Raw genomic sequence first — 20,612 nt, forward strand, 5'->3', positions numbered from 1 at the left:
ATCCCCCAGGAACTCTGGAAAAAAAAACCAGGAACTCTGGAAGAATCAAGAGAATTAAAACCTACCACCTTAGCAGCTAGCTGTGATCTGTCGTCAAAGAACGATATTATCAATATACATGGATCGCAGATATGACTTCAGTTTTTATCCATCTTAAGATCGTCTCCGAGAGAACTTAGATTCCGGATCTCGGGAACCTCTTGCTGAGTACAGGGGACGTTAGAGAAGAAGCAATGAGGCCAGGGAGCCCACCTTTAGGAGGGAATGGTCCTCCAGTGCCGAAGAAGCGAAGACCCGTGCCAAGTTACAGGAACGGGCCTCTTGTAGGCAGCATCATTAGTCCAAGACTCGAGGAGGGGCAGCAGTTAGACAAGAACTGTATGATCAATATCCAGGGATCGCAGATAGGACCTCAGTTTCTATCCATCTTTAGGTCATCACCGAGAGAACTTAGATTCCGGATCTCGGGAACCTCTTGCTGAGTACAGGGGACGTTAGAGAAGAAGCAATGAGGCCAGGGAGCGCACCTTCAGAAGGGAACGGCCCTCCAGTGCCGAAGGAGCGAAGACCCGTGCCAAGTTACAGGAACGGGCCTCCTGGAGGCAGCATCATTACTTCAGTGACTCGAGGAGGGGCAGCAGTTAATAAATAATCCCCCGGGAACTGGAAAAATCAATTAAGAGAGTTAAAACTTACCAGCTTAGTCCCAACCTGTAATCTGTCGTCCAAGAACGGTATGATCAATATCCAAGGATCGCGGAGATGACCTCAGTTTGTCTCCATCTTGAGGTCTTCAATGAGAGAACTTGATTCCGGATTTCGGGAACCTTTTGCTGAGTACAGTGGACGTGAGAGAAGAACCAATGAGGCGAGGGAGCGCACCTTCAGGAGGGAACGGCCCTCCAGTGCCGAAGGAGCCAAGACCCGTGCCAAGTTACAGGAACGGGCGTCTTGGAGGCAGCATCTTTACTCCAGTGACTCGAGGAGGGGCAGCAGTTAATAAATAATCCCCCGGGAACTGGAAGAATTAATTAAGAGAGTTAAAACTTACCAGCTTAGTCACAAGCTGTAATCTATCGTTCAAGAACGGTAGGATCAATATCCAAGGATCGTAGAGATGACCTCAGTTTGTCTCCATGTCGGGGTCGTCACCGAGAGAACTTAGATTCCGTATCTCGGGAACCTCTTCCTGAGTACAGGGGACGTGAGAGAAGAAGCAATGAGGCCTGGGAGCGCACCTTCAGAAGGGAACGGCCCTCCAGTGCCGAAGGAGCGAAGAACCGTGCCAAGTTACAGGAACGGGCCTCTGGGAGGCAGCATCATTACTCCAGTGACTCGAGGAGGGGCAGCAGTTAATAAGTATCGCCCCCCCCCCCACGGAACTGGAAGAATCAATTAAGAGAGTTAAAACTTACCAGCTTAGTCGCAAGCTGTAATCTGTCGTCCAAGAACGGTATGATCAATATCCAAGGATCGCAGAGATGACCTCAGCTTGTCTCCATCTTGAGGTTATCAATGAAAGAACTTGATTCTGGATTTCGGGAACCTTTTGCTGAGTACAGGGGACGTTAGAGAAGAAGCAATGAGGCGAGGGAGCGCACCTTCAGTAGGGAACGGCGCTCCAGTGCCGAAAGAGCGAGGACCCGTGCCAAGTTACAGGAACCGGCCTCTTGGAGGCAGCATCTTTACTCCAGTGACTCGAAGAGGGGTAGCAGTTAGACAAGAACGGTATGATCAATATCCAAAAATAGCAGAGATGACCTCAGTTTGTATCCATCATAAGGTCATCACCGAGAGAACTTACATTCCGGATCACGGGAACCTTTTCTTCAGTACAGGGGACGTGGGAGAAGAAAAAGCAATTAGGCGAGGGAGCGCACTTTCAGGAGGGAACGGCCCCCGGTGCTGAGTCACAAGACCGGGCCTCTTGGAGGCAGCATCTTTACTCCAGTGACTCGAGGAGGGGCAGCACTTAATAAATAATCCCCCGGGAACTGGAAGAATTAATTAAGAGAGTTAAAACTTACCAGCTTAGTCACAAGCTGTAATCTATCGTCCAAGAACGGTATGATCAATATCCAAGGATCGTAGTGATGACCTCAGTTTGTCTCCATGTCGGGGTCGTCACCGAGAGAACTTAGATTCCGTATCTCGGGATCCTCTTGCTGAGTATCGGGGACGTGAGAGAAGAAGCAATGAGGCGAGGGAGCGCACCTTCATGAGGGAACGGCCCTCCAGTGCCGAAGGAGCGAAGACCCGTGCCAAGTTACAGGAACGGGCCTACTGGGGGCAGCATCATTACTTCAGTGACTCGAGAAGGGGCAGCAGATAATAAATAATCCCCCGGGAACTGGAAAAATCAATTAAGGGAGTTAAAACTTACCAGCTTAGTCACAAGCTGTAATCTATCGTCCAAGAACGGTATGATCAATATCCAAGGATCACGGAGATGACCTCAGTTTGTCTCCATCTTGAGGTCTTTAATGAGAGAACTTGATTCTGGATTTCGGGAACCTTTTGCTTAGTACAGGGGACGTTAGAGAAGAAGCAATGAGGCGAGGGAGCGCACCTTCAGTAGGGAACGACGCTCCAGTGCCGAAAGAGCGAGGACCCGTGCCTAGTTACAGGAACGGGCCTCTTTGAGGCAGCATCTTTACTCCAGTGACTCGAGGAGGGGAAGCAGTTAGACAAGAACGGTATGATCAATATTCAAAAATCGCAGAGATGACCTCAGTTTGTCTCCATGTCGAGGTCGTCACCGAGAGAACTTAGATTCCGTATCTCAGGAACCTCTTGCTGAGTACAGGGGACGTGAGAGAAGAAGCAATGAGGCCTGGGAGCGCACCTTCAGAAGGGAACGGCCCTCCAGTGCCGAAGGAGCGAAGACCCGTGCCAAGTTACAGGAACGGGCCTCTGGGAGGCAGCATCATTACTCCAGTGACTCGAGGAGGGGCAGCAGTTAATAAGTAACCCCCCCCCCCGGAACTGGAAGAATCAATTAAGAGAGTTAAAACTTACCAGCTTAGTCGCAAGCTGTAATCTGTCGTCCAAGAACGGTATGATCAATATCCAAGGATCGCGGAGATGACCTCAGTTTGTCTCCATCTTGAGGTTATCAATGAGAGAACTTGATTCTGGATTTCGGGAACCTTTTGCTGAGTACAGGGGACGTGAGAGAAGAAGCAATGAAGCCAGAGAGCCCACCTTTAGGAGGGAATGGTCCTCCAGTGCCGAAGAAGCGAAGACCCGTGCCAAGTTGCAGGAACGGGCCTCTTGGAGGCAGCATCATTACTCCAGTGACTCGAGTAGGGGCAGCAGTTAATAAATAATCCCCCAGGAACTCTGGAAAAAAAAACCCAGGAACTCTGGAAGAATCAAGAGAATTAAAACCTACCACCTTAGTAGCTAGATTTGATCTGTCGTCCAAGAACGATATGATCAATATACAAGGATCGCAGATATGACTTCAGTTTTTATCCATCTTAAGATCGTCTCCGAGAGAACTTAGATTCCGGATCTCGGGAACCTCTTGCTGAGTACAGGGAACGTGAGAGAAGAAGCAATAAGGCCAGGGAACGCACCTTCAGAAGGGAACGGCCCTCCAGTTCCGAAGGAGCGAAGACCCGTGCCAAGTTACAGGAACGGGCCTACTGGGGACAGCATCATTACTTCAGTGACTCGAGAAGGGGCAGCAGTTAATAAATAATCCCCCGGGAACTGGAAAAATCAATTAAGGGAGTTAAAACTTACCAGCTTAGTCACAAGCTGTAATCTATCGTCCAAGAACGGTATGATCAATATCCAAGGATCACGGAGATGACCTCAGTTTGTCTCCATCTTGAGGTCTTCAACGAGAGAACTGGATTCCGGATTTCGGGAACCTTTTGCTGAGTACAGGAGACGTTAGAGAAGAAGCAATGAGGCGAGGGAGCGCACCTTCAGTAGGGAACGACGCTCCAGTGCCGAAAGAGCGAGGACCCGTGCCAAGTTACAGGAACGGGCCTCTTGGAGGCAGCATCTTTACTCCAGTGACTCGAGGAGGGGAAGCAGTTAGACAAGAACGGTATGATCAATATTCAAATATCGCAGAGATGACCTCAGTTTGTATCCATCATAAGGTCATCACCGAGAGAACTTACATTCCGGATCACGGGAACCTTTTGTTCAGTACAGGGGACGTGGGAGAAGAAAAAGCAATTAAGCGAGGTAGCGCACTTTCAGGAGGGAACGGCCCCCGGTGCCGAGTCACAAGTCCGGGCCTCTTGGAGGCAGCATCTTTACTCCAGTGACTCGAGAAGGGGCAGCACTTAATAAATAATCCCCCGGGAACTGGAAGAATTAATTAAGAGAGTTAAAACTTACCAGCTTAATCACAAGCTGTAATCTATCGTCCAAGAACGGTATGATCAATATCCAAGGATCGTAGAGATGACCTCAGTTTGTCTCCATGTCGGGGTCGTCACCGAGAGAACTTAGATTCCGTATCTCGGGATCCTCTTGCTGAGTACAGGGGACGTGAGAGAAGAAGCAATGAGGCGAGGGAGCGCACCTTCAGGAGGGAACGGCCCTCCAGTGCCGAAGGAGCGAAGACCCGTGCCAAGTTACAGGAACGGGTCTCTTGGAGGCAGCATCATTACTCCAGTGACTCGAGGAGGGGCAGCAGTTAATAAATAATCCCCCGGGAACTGGAAAAATCAATTAAGAGAGTTAAAACTTACCAGCTTAGTCGCAAGCTGTAATCTGTCGTCCAAGAACGGTATGATCAATATCCAAGGATCGCGGAGATGACCTCAGTTTGTCTCCATCTTGAGGTCTTCAATGAGAGAACTTGATTCCGGATTTCGGGAACCTTTTGCTGAGTACAGTGGACGTGAGAGAAGAACCAATGAGGCGAGGGAGCGCACCTTCAGGAGGGAACGGCCCTCCAGTGCCGAAGGAGCCAAGACCCGTGCCAAGTAACAGGAACGGGCGTCTTGGAGGCAGCATCTTTACTCCAGTGACTCGAGGAGGGGCAGCAGTTAATAAATAATCCCCCGGGAACTGGAAGAATTACTTAAGAGAGTTAAAACTTACCAGCTTAGTCACAAGCTGTAATCTATCGTTCAAGAACGGTAGGATCAATATCCAAGGATCGTAGAGATGACCTCAGTTTGTCTCCATGTCGGGGTCGTTACCGAGAGAACTTAGATTCCGTATCTCGGGAACCTCTTCCTGAGTACAGGGGACGTGAGAGAAGAAGCAATGAGGCGAGGGAGCGCACCTTCAGGAGGGAACGGCCCTCCAGTGCCGAAGGAGCGAAGACCCGTGCCAAGTTACAGGAACGGGCCTCTTGGAGGCAGCATCATTACTCCAGTGACTCGAGGAGGGGCAGCAGTTAATAAATAATCCCCCAGGAACTCTGGGAAAAAAAAAAACAGGAACTCTGGAAGAATCAAGAGAATTAAAACCTACCACCTTAGTAGCTAGATTTGATCTGTCGTCCAAGAACGATATGATCAATATACAAGGATCGCAGATATGACTTCAGTTTTTATCCATCTTAAGATCGTCTCCGAGAGAACTTAGATTCCGGATCTCGGGAACCTCTTGCTGAGTACAGGGAACGTGAGAGAAGAAGCAATAAGGCCAGGGAACGCACCTTCAGAAGGGAACGGCCCTCCAGTTCCGAAGGAGCGAAGACCCGTGCCAAGTTACAGGAACGGACCTACTGGTGACAGCATGATTACTTCAGTGACTCGAGAAGGGGCAGCAGTTAATAAATAATCCCCCGGGAACTGGAAAAATCAATTAAGGGAGTTAAAACTTACCAGCTTAGTCACAAGCTGTAATCTATCGTCCAAGAACGGTATGATCAATATCCAAGGATCACGGAGATGACCTCAGTTTGTCTCCATCTTGAGGTCTTCAATGAGAGAACTGGATTCCGGATTTCGGGAACCTTTTGCTTAGTACAGGGGACGTTAGAGAAGAAGCAATGAGGCGAGGGAGCGCACCTTCAGTAGGGAACGACGCTCCAGTGCCGAAAGAGCGAGGACCCGTGCCAAGTTACAGGAACGGGCCTCTTGGAGGCAGCATCTTTACTCCAGTGACTCGAGGAGGGGCAGCAGTTAATAAGTAACCCCCCCCCCCCCGGAACTGGAAGAATCAATTAAGAGAGTTAAAACTTACCAGCTTAGTCGCAAGCTGTAATCTGTCGTCCAAGAACGGTATGATCAATATCCAAGGATCGCGGAGATGACCTCAGTTTGTCTCCATCTTGAGGTTATCAAGGAGAGAACTTGATTCTGGATTTCGGGAACCTTTTGCTGAGTACAGGGGACGTGAGAGAAGAAGCAATGAAGCCAGAGAGCCCACCTTTAGGAGGGAATGGTCCTCCAGTGCCGAAGAAGCGAAGACCCGTGCCAAGTTACAGGAACGGGCCTCTTGGAGGCAGCATCATTAGTCCAAGACTCGAGGAGGGGCAGCAGTTAGACAAGAACGGTATGATCAATATCCAGGGATCGCAGATAGGACCTCAGTTTCTATCCATCTTTAGGTCATCACCGAGAGAACTTAGATTCCGGATCTCGGGAACCTCTTGCTGAGTACAGGGGACGTTAGAGAAGAAGCAATGAGGCCAGGGAGCGCACCTTCAGAAGGGAACGGCCCTCCAGTGCCGAAGGAGCGAAGACCCGTGCCAAGTTACAGGAACGGGCCTCCTGGAGGCAGCATCATTACTTCAGTGACTCGAGGAGGGGCAGCAGTTAATAAATAATCCCCCGGGAACTGGAAAAATGAATTAAGAGAGTTAAAACTTACCAGCTTAGTCGCAAGCTGTAATCTGTCGTCCAAGAACGGTATGATCAATATCCAAGGATCGCGGAGATGACCTCAGTTTGTCTCCATCTTGAGGTCTTCAATGAGAGAACTTGATTCCGGATTTCGGGAACCTTTTGCTGAGTACAGTGGACGTGAGAGAAGAACCAATGAGGCGAGGGAGCGCACCTTCAGGAGGGAACGGCCCTCCAGTGCCGAAGGAGCCAAGACCCGTGCCAAGTTACAGGAACGGGCCTCTTGGAGGCAGCATCTTTACTCCAGTGACTCGAGGAGGGGAAGCAGTTAGACAAGAACGGTATGATCAATATTCAAAAATCGCAGAGATGACCTCAGTTTGTATCCATCTTGAGGTCATCACGGAGAGAACTTAGATTCCGGATCTCGGGAACCTTTTGTTGAGTACAGGGGACGTGGGAGAAGAAAAAGCAATGAGGCGAGGGAGCGCACTTTCAGGAGGGAACGGCCCCCAGTGCCGAGTCACGAGACCGGGCCTCTGGGAGGCAGCATCATTACTCCAATAACTCCAGGAGGGACAGCAGTTAATAAATAATCCCCCGGGAACTGGAAGAATTAATTAAGAGAGTTAAAACTTACCAGCTTAGTCACAAGCTGTAATCTATCGTCCAAGAACGGTATGATCAATATCCAAGGATCGTAGAGATGACCTCAGTTTGTCTCCATGTCGGGGTCGTCACCGAGAGAACTTAGATTCCGTATCTCGGGAACCTCTTGCTGAGTACAGGGGACGTGAGAGAAGAAGCAATGAGGCGAGGGAGCGCACCTTCAGGAGGGAACGGCCCTCCAGTGCCGAAGGAGCGAAGACCCGTGCCAAGTTACAGGAACGGGCCTCTTGGAGGCAGCATCATTACTCCAGTGACTCGAGGAGGGGCAGCAGTTAATAAATAATCCCCCAGGAACTCTGGAAAAAAAAACCAGGAACTCTGGAAGAATCAAGAGAATTAAAACCTACCACCTTAGCAGCTAGCTGTGATCTGTCGTCAAAGAACGATATTATCAATATACATGGATCGCAGATATGACTTCAGTTTTTATCCATCTTAAGATCGTCTCCGAGAGAACTTAGATTCCGGATCTCGGGAACCTCTTGCTGAGTACAGGGGACGTTAGAGAAGAAGCAATGAGGCCAGGGAGCCCACCTTTAGGAGGGAATGGTCCTCCAGTGCCGAAGAAGCGAAGACCCGTGCCAAGTTACAGGAACGGGCCTCTTGGAGGCAGCATCATTAGTCCAAGACTCGAGGAGGGGCAGCAGTTAGACAAGAACGGTATGATCAATATCCAGGGATCGCAGATAGGACCTCAGTTTCTATCCATCTTTAGGTCATCACCGAGAGAACTTAGATTCCGGATCTCGGGAACCTCTTGCTGAGTACAGGGGACGTTAGAGAAGAAGCAATGAGGCCAGGGAGCGCACCTTCAGAAGGGAACGGCCCTCCAGTGCCGAAGGAGCGAAGACCCGTGCCAAGTTACAGGAACGGGCCTCCTGGAGGCAGCATCATTACTTCAGTGACTCGAGGAGGGGCAGCAGTTAATAAATAATCCCCCGGGAACTGGAAAAATCAATTAAGAGAGTTAAAACTTACCAGCTTAGTCCCAACCTGTAATCTGTCGTCCAAGAACGGTATGATCAATATCCAAGGATCGCGGAGATGACCTCAGTTTGTCTCCATCTTGAGGTCTTCAATGAGAGAACTTGATTCCGGATTTCGGGAACCTTTTGCTGAGTACAGTGGACGTGAGAGAAGAACCAATGAGGCGAGGGAGCGCACCTTCAGGAGGGAACGGCCCTCCAGTGCCGAAGGAGCCAAGACCCGTGCCAAGTTACAGGAACGGGCGTCTTGGAGGCAGCATCTTTACTCCAGTGACTCGAGGAGGGGCAGCAGTTAATAAATAATCCCCCGGGAACTGGAAGAATTACTTAAGAGAGTTAAAACTTACCAGCTTAGTCACAAGCTGTAATCTATCGTTCAAGAACGGTAGGATCAATATCCAAGGATCGTAGAGATGACCTCAGTTTGTCTCCATGTCGGGGTCGTCACCGAGAGAACTTAGATTCCGTATTTCGGGAACCTCTTCCTGAGTACAGGGGACGTGAGAGAAGAAGCAATGAGGCCTGGGAGCGCACCTTCAGAAGGGAACGGCCCTCCAGTGCCGAAGGAGCGAAGAACCGTGCCAAGTTACAGGAACGGGCCTCTGGGAGGCAGCATCATTACTCCAGTGACTCGAGGAGGGGCAGCAGTTAATAAGTATCGCCCCCCCCACGGAACTGGAAGAATCAATTAAGAGAGTTAAAACTTACCAGCTTAGTCGCAAGCTGTAATCTGTCGTCCAAGAACGGTATGATCAATATCCAAGGATCGCAGAGATGACCTCAGTTTGTCTCCATCTTGAGGTTATCAATGAAAGAACTTGATTCTGGATTTCGGGAACCTTTTGCTGAGTACAGGGGACGTTAGAGAAGAAGCAATGAGGCGAGGGAGCGCACCTTCAGTAGGGAACGGCGCTCCAGTGCCGAAAGAGCGAGGACCCGTGCCAAGTTACAGGAACCGGCCTCTTGGAGGCAGCATCTTTACTCCAGTGACTCGAAGAGGGGTAGCAGTTAGACAAGAACGGTATGATCAATATCCAAAAATAGCAGAGATGACCTCAGTTTGTATCCATCATAAGGTCATCACCGAGAGAACTTACATTCCGGATCACGGGAACCTTTTCTTCAGTACAGGGGACGTGGGAGAAGAAAAAGCAATTAGGCGAGGGAGCGCACTTTCAGGAGGGAACGGCCCCCGGTGCCGAGTCACAAGACCGGGCCTCTTGGAGGCAGCATCTTTACTCCAGTGACTCGAGAAGGGGCAGCACTTAATAAATAATCCCCCGGGAACTGGAAGAATTAATTAAGAGAGTTAAAACTTACCAGCTTAGTCACAAGCTGTAATCTATCGTCCAAGAACGGTATGATCAATATCCAAGGATCGTAGTGATGACCTCAGTTTGTCTCCATGTCGGGGTCGTCACCGAGAGAACTTAGATTCCGTATCTCGGGATCCTCTTGCTGAGTATCGGGGACGTGAGAGAAGAAGCAATGAGGCGAGGGAGCGCACCTTCATGAGGGAACGGCCCTCCAGTGCCGAAGGAGCGAAGACCCGTGCCAAGTTACAGGAACGGGCCTACTGGGGGCAGCATCATTACTTTAGTGACTCGAGAAGGGGCAGCAGATAATAAATAATCCCCCGGGAACTGGAAAAATCAATTAAGGGAGTTAAAACTTACCAGCTTAGTCACAAGCTGTAATCTATCGTCCAAGAACGGTATGATCAATATCCAAGGATCACGGAGATGACCTCAGTTTGTCTCCATCTTGAGGTCTTTAATGAGAGAACTTGATTCTGGATTTCGGGAACCTTTTGCTTAGTACAGGGGACGTTAGAGAAGAAGCAATGAGGCGAGGGAGCGCACCTTCAGTAGGGAACGACGCTCCAGTGCCGAAAGAGCGATGACCCGTGCCAAGTTACAGGAACGGGCCTCTTTGAGGCAGCATCTTTACTCCAGTGACTCGAGGAGGGGAAGCAGTTAGACAAGAACGGTATGATCAATATTCAAAAATCGCAGAGATGACCTCAGTTTGTCTCCATGTCGAGGTCGTCACCGAGAGAACTTAGATTCCGTATCTCGGGAACCTCTTGCTGAGTACAGGGGACGTGAGAGAAGAAGCAATGAGGCCTGGGAGCGCACCTTCAGAAGGGAACGGCCCTCCAGTGCCGAAGGAGCGAAGACCCGTGCCAAGTTACAGGAACGGGCCTCTGGGAGGCAGCATCATTACTCCAGTGACTCGAGGAGGGGCAGCAGTTAATAAGTAACCCCTCCCCCCCCCGGAACTGGAAGAATCAATTAAGAGAGTTAAAACTTACCAGCTTAGTCGCAAGCTGTAATCTGTCGTCCAAGAACGGTATGATCAATATCCAAGGATCGCGGAGATGACCTCAGTTTGTCTCCATCTTGAGGTTATCAATGAGAGAACTTGATTCTGGATTTCGGGAACCTTTTGCTGAGTACAGGGGACGTGAGAGAAGAAGCAATGAAGCCAGAGAGCCCACCTTTAGGAGGGAATGGTCCTCCAGTGCCGAAGAAGCGAAGACCCGTGCCAAGTTGCAGGAACGGGCCTCTTGGAGGCAGCATCATTACTCCAGTGACTCGAGTAGGGGCAGCAGTTAATAAATAATCCCCCAGGAACTCTGGAAAAAAAAACCCAGGAACTCTGGAAGAATCAAGAGAATTAAAACCTACCACCTTAGTAGCTAGATTTGATCTGTCGTCCAAGAACGATATGATCAATATACAAGGATCGCAGATATGACTTCAGTTTTTATCCATCTTAAGATCGTCTCCGAGAGAACTTAGATTCCGGATCTCGGGAACCTCTTGCTGAGTACAGGGAACGTGAGAGAAGAAGCAATAAGGCCAGGGAACGCACCTTCAGAAGGGAACGGCCCTCCAGTTCCGAAGGAGCGAAGACCCGTGCCAAGTTACAGGAACGGGCCTACTGGGGACAGCATCATTACTTCAGTGACTCGAGAAGGGGCAGCAGTTAATAAATAATCCCCCGGGAACTGGAAAAATCAATTAAGGGAGTTAAAACTTACCAGCTTAGTCACAAGCTGTAATCTATCGTCCAAGAACGGTATGATCAATATCCAAGGATCACGGAGATGACCTCAGTTTGTCTCCATCTTGAGGTCTTCAACGAGAGAACTGGATTCCGGATTTCGGGAACCTTTTGCTGAGTACAGGAGACGTTAGAGAAGAAGCAATGAGGCGAGGGAGCGCACCTTCAGTAGGGAACGACGCTCCAGTGCCGAAAGAGCGAGGACCCGTGCCAAGTTACAGGAACGGGCCTCTTGGAGGCAGCATCTTTACTCCAGTGACTCGAGGAGGGGAAGCAGTTAGACAAGAACGGTATGATCAATATTCAAATATCGCAGAGATGACCTCAGTTTGTATCCATCATAAGGTCATCACCGAGAGAACTTACATTCCGGATCACGGGAACCTTTTGTTCAGTACAGGGGACGTGGGAGAAGAAAAAGCAATTAAGCGAGGTAGCGCACTTTCAGGAGGGAACGGCCCCCGGTGCCGAGTCACAAGTCCGGGCCTCTTGGAGGCAGCATCTTTACTCCAGTGACTCGAGAAGGGGCAGCACTTAATAAATAATCCCCCGGGAACTGGAAGAATTAATTAAGAGAGTTAAAACTTACCAGCTTAGTCACAAGCTGTAATCTATCGTCCAAGAACGGTATGATCAATATCCAAGGATCGTAGAGATGACCTCAGTTTGTCTCCATGTCGGGGTCGTCACCGAGAGAACTTAGATTCCGTATCTCGGGATCCTCTTGCTGAGTACAGGGGACGTGAGAGAAGAAGCAATGAGGCGAGGGAGCGCACCTTCAGGAGGGAACGGCCCTCCAGTGCCGAAGGAGCGAAGACCCGTGCCAAGTTACAGGAACGGGTCTCTTGGAGGCAGCATCATTACTCCAGTGACTCGAGGAGGGGCAGCAGTTAATAAATAATCCCCCGGGAACTGGAAAAATCAATTAAGAGAGTTAAAACTTACCAGCTTAGTCGCAAGCTGTAATCTGTCGTCCAAGAACGGTATGATCAATATCCAAGGATCGCGGAGATGACCTCAGTTTGTCTCCATCTTGAGGTCTTCAATGAGAGAACTTGATTCCGGATTTCGGGAACCTTTTGCTGAGTACAGTGGACGTGAGAGAAGAACCAATGAGGCGAGGGAGCGCACCTTCAGGAGGGAACGGCCCTCCAGTGCCGAAGGAGCCAAGACCCGTGTCAAGTAACAGGAACGGGCGTCTTGGAGGCAGCATCTTTACTCCAGTGACTCGAGGAGGGGCAGCAGTTAATAAATAATCCCCCGGGAACTGGAAGAATTACTTAAGAGAGTTAAAACTTACCAGCTTAGTCACAAGCTGTAATCTATCGTTCAAGAACGGTAGGATCAATATCCAAGGATCGTAGAGATGATCTCAGTTTGTCTCCATGTCGGGGTCGTTACCGAGAGAACTTAGATTCCGTATCTCGGGAACCTCTTCCTGAGTACAGGGGACGTGAGAGAAGAAGCAATGAGGCGAGGGAGCGCACCTTCAGGAGGGAACGGCCCTCCAGTGCCGAAGGAGCGAAGACCCGTGCCAAGTTACAGGAACGGGCCTCTTGGAGGCAGCATCATTACTCCAGTGACTCGAGGAGGGGCAGCAGTTAATAAATAATCCCCCAGGAACTCTGGAAAAAAAAAACCAGGAACTCTGGAAGAATCAAGAGAATTAAAACCTACCACCTTAGTAGCTAGATTTGATCTGTCGTCCAAGAACGATATGATCAATATACAAGGATCGCAGATATGACTTCAGTTTTTATCCATCTTAAGATCGTCTCCGAGAGAACTTAGATTCCGGATCTCGGGAACCTCTTGCTGAGTACAGGGAACGTGAGAGAAGAAGCAATAAGGCCAGGGAACGCACCTTCAGAAGGGAACGGCCCTCCAGTTCCGAAGGAGCGAAGACCCGTGCCAAGTTACAGGAACGGGCCTACTGGGGACAGCATCATTACTTCAGTGACTCGAGAAGGGGCAGCAGTTAATAAATAATCCCCCGGGAACTGGAAAAATCAATTAAGGGAGTTAAAACTTACCAGCTTAGTCACAAGCTGTAATCTATCGTCCAAAAACGGTATGATTAATATCCAAGGATCACGGAGATGACCTCAGTTTGTCTCCATGTCGGGGTCGTCACCGAGAGAACTTAGATTCCGTATCTCGGGAACCTCTTGCTGAGTACAGGGGACGTGAGAGAAGAAGCAATGAGGCCTGGGAGCGCACCTTCAGAAGGGAACGGCCCTCCAGTGCCGAAGGAGCGAAGACCCGTGCCAAGTTACAGGAACGGGCCTCTGGGAGGCAGCATCATTACTCCAGTGACTCGAGGAGGGGCAGCAGTTAATAAGTAACCCCCACACCCCCCCCCCCCGGAACTGGAAGAATCAATTAAGAGAGTTAAAACTTACCAGCTTAGTCGCAAGCTGTAATCTGTCGTCCAAGAACGGTATGATTAATATCCAAGGATCGCGGAGATGACCTCAGTTTGTCTCCATCTTGAGGTCTTCAATGAGAGAACTGGATTCCGGATTTCGGGAACCTTTTGCTGAGTACAGGGGACGTTAGAGAAGAAGCAATGAGGCGAGGGAGCGCACCTTCAGTAGGGAACGGCGCTCCAGTGTCGAAAGAGCGAGGACCCGTGCCAAGTTACAGGAACGGGCCTCTTGGAGGCAGCATCTTTACTCCAGTGACTCGAAGAGGGGTAGCAGTTAGACAAGAACGGTATGATCAATATCCAAAAATAGCAGAGATGACCTCAGTTTGTATCCATCATAAGGTCATCACCGAGAGAACTTACATTCCGGATCACGGGAACCTTTTGTTCAGTACAGGGGACGTGGGAGAAGAAAAAGCAATTAGGCGAGGTAGCGCACTTTCAGGAGGGAACGGCCCCCGGTGCCGAGTCACAAGTCCGGGCCTCTTGGAGGCAGCATCTTTACTCCAGTGACTCGAGAAGGGGCAGCACTTAATAAATAATCCCCCGGGAACTGGAAGAATTAATTAAGAGAGTTAAAACTTACCAGCTTAGTCACAAGCTGTAATCTATCGTCCAAGAACGGTATGATCAATATCCAAGGATCGTAGAGATGACCTCAGTTTGTCTCCATGTCGGGGTCGTCACCGAGAGAACTTAGATTCCGTATCTCGGGATCCTCTTGCTGAGTACAGGGGACGTGAGAGAAGAAGCAATGAGGCGAGGGAGCGCACCTTCAGGAGGGAACGGCCCTCCAGTGCCGAAGGAGCGAAGACCCGTGCCAAGTTACAGGAACGGGCCTCTTGGAGGCAGCATCATTACTCCAGTGACTCGAGGAGGGGCAGCAGTTAATAAATAATCCCCCGGGAACTGGAAAAATCAATTAAGAGAGTTAAAACTTACCAGCTTAGTCGCAAGCTGTAATCTGTCGTCCAAGAACGGTATGATCAATATCCAAGGATCGCGGAGATGACCTCAGTTTGTCTCCATCTTGAGGTCTTCAATGAGAGAACTTGATTCCGGATTTCGGGAACCTTTTGCTGAGTACAGTGGACGTGAGAGAAGAACCAATGAGGCGAGGGAGCGCACCTTCAGGAGGGAACGGCCCTCCAGTGCCGAAGGAGCCAAGACCCGTGCCAAGTAACAGGAACGGGCGTCTTGGAGGCAGCATCTTTACTCCAGTGACTCGAGGAGGGGGCAGCAGTTAATAAATAATCCCCCGGGAACTGGAAGAATTACTTAAGAGAGTTAAAACTTACCAGCTTAGTCACAAGCTGTAATCTATCGTTCAAGAACGGTAGGATCAATATCCAAGGATCGTAGAGATGACCTCAGTTTGTCTCCATGTCGGGGTCGTTACCGAGAGAACTTAGATTCCGTATCTCGGGAACCTCTTCCTGAGTACAGGGGACGTGAGAGAAGAAGCAATGAGGCGAGGGAGCGCACCTTCAGGAGGGAACGGCCCTCCAGTGCCGAAGGAGCGAAGACCCGTGCCAAGTTACAGGAACGGGCCTCTTGGAGGCAGCATCATTACTCTAGTGCCTCGAGGAGGGGCAGCAGTTAATAAATAATCCCCCAGGAACTCTGGAAAAAAAAAACCCAGGAACTCTGGAAGAATCAAGAGAATTAAAACCTACCACCTTAGTAGCTAGATTTGATCTGTCGTCCAAGAACGATATGATCAATATACAAGGATCGCAGATATGACTTCAGTTTTTATCCATCTTAAGATCGTCTTCGAGAGAACTTAGATTCCGGATCTCGGGAACCTCTTGCTGAGTACAGGGAACGTGAGAGAAGAAGCAATAAGGCCAGGGAACGCACCTTCAGAAGGGAACGGCCCTCCAGTTCCGAAGGAGCGAAGACCCGTGCCAAGTTACAGGAACGGGCCTACTGGGGACAGCATGATTACTTCAGTGACTCGAGAAGGGGCAGCAGTTAATAAATAATCCCCCGGGAACTGGAAAAATCAATTAAGGGAGTTAAAACTTACCAGCTTAGTCACAAGCTGTAATCTATCGTCCAAGAACGGTATGATCAATATCCAAGGATCACGGAGATGACCTCAGTTTGTCTCCATGTCGGGGTCGTCACCGAGAGAACTTAGATTCCGTATCTCGGGAACCTCTTGCTGAGTACAGGGGACGTGAGAGAAGAAGCAATGAGGCCTGGGAGCGCACCTTCAGAAGGGAACGGCCCTCCAGTGCCGAAGGAGCGAAGACCCGTGCCAAGTTACAGGAACGGGCCTCTGGGAGGCAGCATCATTACTCCAGTGACTCGAGGAGGGGCAGCAGTTAATAAGTAACCCCCCCCCCCCCCGGAACTGGAAGAATCAATTAAGAGAGTTAAAACTTACCAGCTTAGTCGCAAGCTGTAATCTGTCGTCCAAGAACGGTATGATCAATATCCAAGGATCGCGGAGATGACCTCAGTTTGTCTCCATCTTGAGGTCTTCAATGAGAGAACTTGATTCCGGATTTCGGGAACCTTTTGCTGAGTACAGTGGACGTGAGAGAAGAACCAATGAGGCGAGGGAGCGCACCTTCAGGAGGGAACGGCCCTCCAGTGCCGAAGGAGCCAAGACCCGTGCCAAGTAACAGGAACGGGCGTCTTGGAGGCAGCATCTTTACTCCAGTGACTCGAGGAGGGGCAGCAGTTAATAAATAATCCCCCGGGAACTGGAAGAATTACTTAAGAGAGTTAAAACTTACCAGCTTAGTCACAAGCTGTAATCTATCGTTCAAGAACGGTAGGATCAATATCCAAGGATCGTAGAGATGACCTCAGTTTGTCTCCATGTCGGGGTCGTTACCGAGAGAACTTAGATTCCGTATCTCGGGAACCTCTTCCTGAGTACAGGGGACGTGAGAGAAGAAGCAATGAGGCGAGGGAGCGCACCTTCAGGAGGGAACGGCCCTCCAGTGCCGAAGGAGCGAAGACCCGTGCCAAGTTACAGGAACGGGCCTCTTGGAGGCAGCATCATTACTCCAGTGACTCGAGGAGGGGCAGCAGTTAATAAATAATCCCCCGGGAACTGGAAAAATCAATTAAGAGAGTTAAAACTTACCAGCTTAGTCGCAAGCTGTAATCTGTCGTCCAAGAACGGTATGATCAATATCCAAGGATCGCGGAGATGACCTCAGTTTGTCTCCATCTTGAGGTCTTCAATGAGAGAACTTGATTCCAGATTTCGGGAACCTTTTGCTGAGTACAGTGGACGTGAGAGAAGAACCAATGAGGCGAGGGAGCGCACCTTCAGGAGGGAACGGCCCTCCAGTGCCGAAGGAGCCAAGACCCGTGCCAAGTAACAGGAACGGGCGTCTTGGAGGCAGCATCTTTACTCCAGTGACTCGAGGAGGCAGCAGTTAATAAATAATCCCCCGGGAACTGGAAGAATTACTTAAGAGAGTTAAAACTTACCAGCTTAGTCACAAGCTGTAATCTATCGTTCAAGAACGGTAGGATCAATATCCAAGGATCGTAGAGATGACCTCAGTTTGTCTCCATGTCGGGGTCGTTACCGAGAGAACTTAGATTCCGTATCTCGGGAACCTCTTCCTGAGTACAGGGGACGTGAGAGAAGAAGCAATGAGGCGAGGGAGCGCACCTTCAGGAGGGAACGGCCCTCCAGTGCCGAAGGAGCGAAGACCCGTGCCAAGTTACAGGAACGGGCCTGTTGGAGGCAGCATCATTACTCCAGTGACTCGAGGAGGGGCAGCAGTTAATAAATAATCCCCCGGGAACTGGAAAAATCAATTAAGAGAGTTAAAACTTACCAGCTTAGTCGCAAGCTGTAATCTGTCGTCCAAGAACGGTATGATCAATATCCAAGGATCGCGGAGATGACCTCAGTTTGTCTCCATCTTGAGGTCTTCAATGAGAGAACTTGATTCCGGATTTCGGGAACCTTTTGCTGAGTACAGTGGACGTGAGAGAAGAACCAATGAGGCGAGGGAGCGCACCTTCAGGAGGGAACGGCCCTCCAGTGCCGAAGGAGCCAAGACCCGTGCCAAGTAACAGGAACGGGCGTCTTGGAGGCAGCATCTTTACTCCAGTGACTCGAGGAGGGGCAGCAGTTAATAAATAATCCCCCGGGAACTGGAAGAATTACTTAAGAGAGTTAAAACTTACCAGCTTAGTCACAAGCTGTAATCTATCGTTCAAGAACGGTAGGATCAATATCCAAGGATCGTAGAGATGACCTCAGTTTGTCTCCATGTCGGGGTCGTTACCGAGAGAACTTAGATTCCGTATCTCGGGAACCTCTTCCTGAGTACAGGGGACGTGAGAGAAGAAGCAATGAGGCGAGGGAGCGCACCTTCAGGAGGGAACGGCCCTCCAGTGCCGAAGGAGCGAAGACCCGTGCCAAGTTACAGGAACGGGCCTCTTGGAGGCAGCATCATTACTCCAGTGACTCGAGGAGGGGCAGCAGTTAATAAATAATCCCCCAGGAACTCTGGAAAAAAAAACCCAGGAACTCTGGAAGAATCAAGAGAATTAAAACCTACCACCTTAGTAGCTAGATTTGATCTGTCGTCCAAGAACGATATGATCAATATACAAGGATCGCAGATATGACTTCAGTTTTTATCCATCTTAAGATCGTCTTCGAGAGAACTTAGATTCCGGATCTCGGGAACCTCTTGCTGAGTACAGGGAACGTGAGAGAAGAAGCAATAAGGCCAGGGAACGCACCTTCAGAAGGGAACGGCCCTCCAGTTCCGAAGGAGCGAAGACCCGTGCCAAATTACAGGAACGGGCCTACTGGGGACAGCATCATTACTTCAGTGACTCGAGAAGGGGCAGCAGTTAATAAATAATCCCCCGGGAACTGGAAAAATCAATTAAGGGAGTTAAAACTTACCAGCTTAGTCAGAAGCTGTAATCTATCGTCCAAGAACGGTATGATCAATATCCAAGGATCACGGAGATGACCTCAGTTTGTCTCCATGTCGGGGTCGTCACCGAGAGAACTTAGATTCCGTATCTCGGGAACCTCTTGCTGAGTACAGGGGACGTGAGAGAAGAAGCAATGAGGCCTGGGAGCGCACCTTCAGAAGGGAACGGCCCTCCAGTGCCGAAGGAGCGAAGACCCGTGCCAAGTTACAGGAACGGGCCTCTGGGAGGCAGCATCATTACTCCAGTGACTCGAGGAGGGGCAGCAGTTAATAAGTAACCCCCCCCCCCCCGGAACTGGAAGAATCAATTAAGAGAGTTAAAACTTACCAGCTTAGTCGCAAGCTGTAATCTGTCGTCCAAGAACGGTATGATCAATATCCAAGGATCGCGGAGATGACCTCAGTTTGTCTCCATCTTGAGGTCTTCAATGAGAGAACTTGATTCCGGATTTCGGGAACCTTTTGCTGAGTACAGTGGACGTGAGAGAAGAACCAATGAGGCGAGGGAGCGCACCTTCAGGAGGGAACGGCCCTCCAGTGCCGAAGGAGCCAAGACCCGTGCCAAGTAACAGGAACGGGCGTCTTGGAGGCAGCATCTTTACTCCAGTGACTCGAGGAGGGGCAGCAGTTAATAAATAATCCCCCGGGAACTGGAAGAATTACTTAAGAGAGTTAAAACTTACCAGCTTAGTCACAAGCTGTAATCTATCGTTCAAGAACGGTAGGATCAATATCCAAGGATCGTAGAGATGACCTCAGTTTGTCTCCATGTCGGGGTCGTTACCGAGAGAACTTAGATTCCGTATCTCGGGAACCTCTTCCTGAGTACAGGGGACGTGAGAGAAGAAGCAATGAGGCGAGGGAGCGCACCTTCAGGAGGGAACGGCCCTCCAGTGCCGAAGGAGCGAAGACCCGTGCCAAGTTACAGGAACGGGCCTCTGGGAGGCAGCATCATTACTCCAGTGACTCGAGGAGGGGCAGCAGTTAATAAATAATCCCCCAGGAACTCTGGAAAAAAACCCCAGGAACTCTGGAAGAATCAAGAGAATTAAAACCTACCACCTTAGTAGCTAGCTGTGATCTGTCGTCCAAGAACGATATGATCAATATACAAGGATCGCAGATATGACTTCAGTTTTTATCCATCTTAAGATCGTCTCCGAGAGAACTTAGATTCCGGATCTCGGGAACCTCTTGCTGGGTACAGGGGACGTGAGAGAAGAAGCAATAAGGCCAAGGAACGCACCTTCAGAAGGGAACGGCCCTCCAGTGCCGAAGGAGCGAAGACCCGTGCCAAGTTACAGGAACGGGCCTCCTGGGGGCAGCATCATTACTTCAGTGACTCGAGAAGGGGCAGCAGTTAATAAATAATCCCCCGGGAACTGGAAAAATCAATTAAGGGAGTTAAAACTTACCAGTTTAGTCACAAGCTGTAATCTATCGTCCAAGAACGGTATGATCAATATCCAAGGATCACGGAGATGACCTCAGTTTGTCTCCATCTTGAGGTCTTCAATGAGAGAACTTGATTCCGGATTTCGGGAACCTCTTGCTTAGTACAGGGGACGTTAGAGAAGAAGCAATAAGGCGAGGGAGCGCACCTTCAGTAGGGAACGACGCTCCAGTGCCGAAAGAGCGAGGACCCGTGCCAAGTTACAGGAACGGGCCTCTTGGAGGCATCATCTTTACTCCAGTGACTCGAGGAGGGGGAGCAGTTAGACAAGAACGGTATGATCAATATTCAAAAATCGCA

The sequence above is a fragment of the Saccostrea echinata genome, unplaced genomic scaffold (assembly GCF_033153115.1).
Source record: "Saccostrea echinata isolate AGI-Se365-2 ecotype Australia unplaced genomic scaffold, CSIRO_AGI_Sech_v1 ptg000018l, whole genome shotgun sequence".
Classification (NCBI taxonomy): Eukaryota; Metazoa; Mollusca; class Bivalvia; order Ostreida; family Ostreidae; genus Saccostrea; species Saccostrea echinata.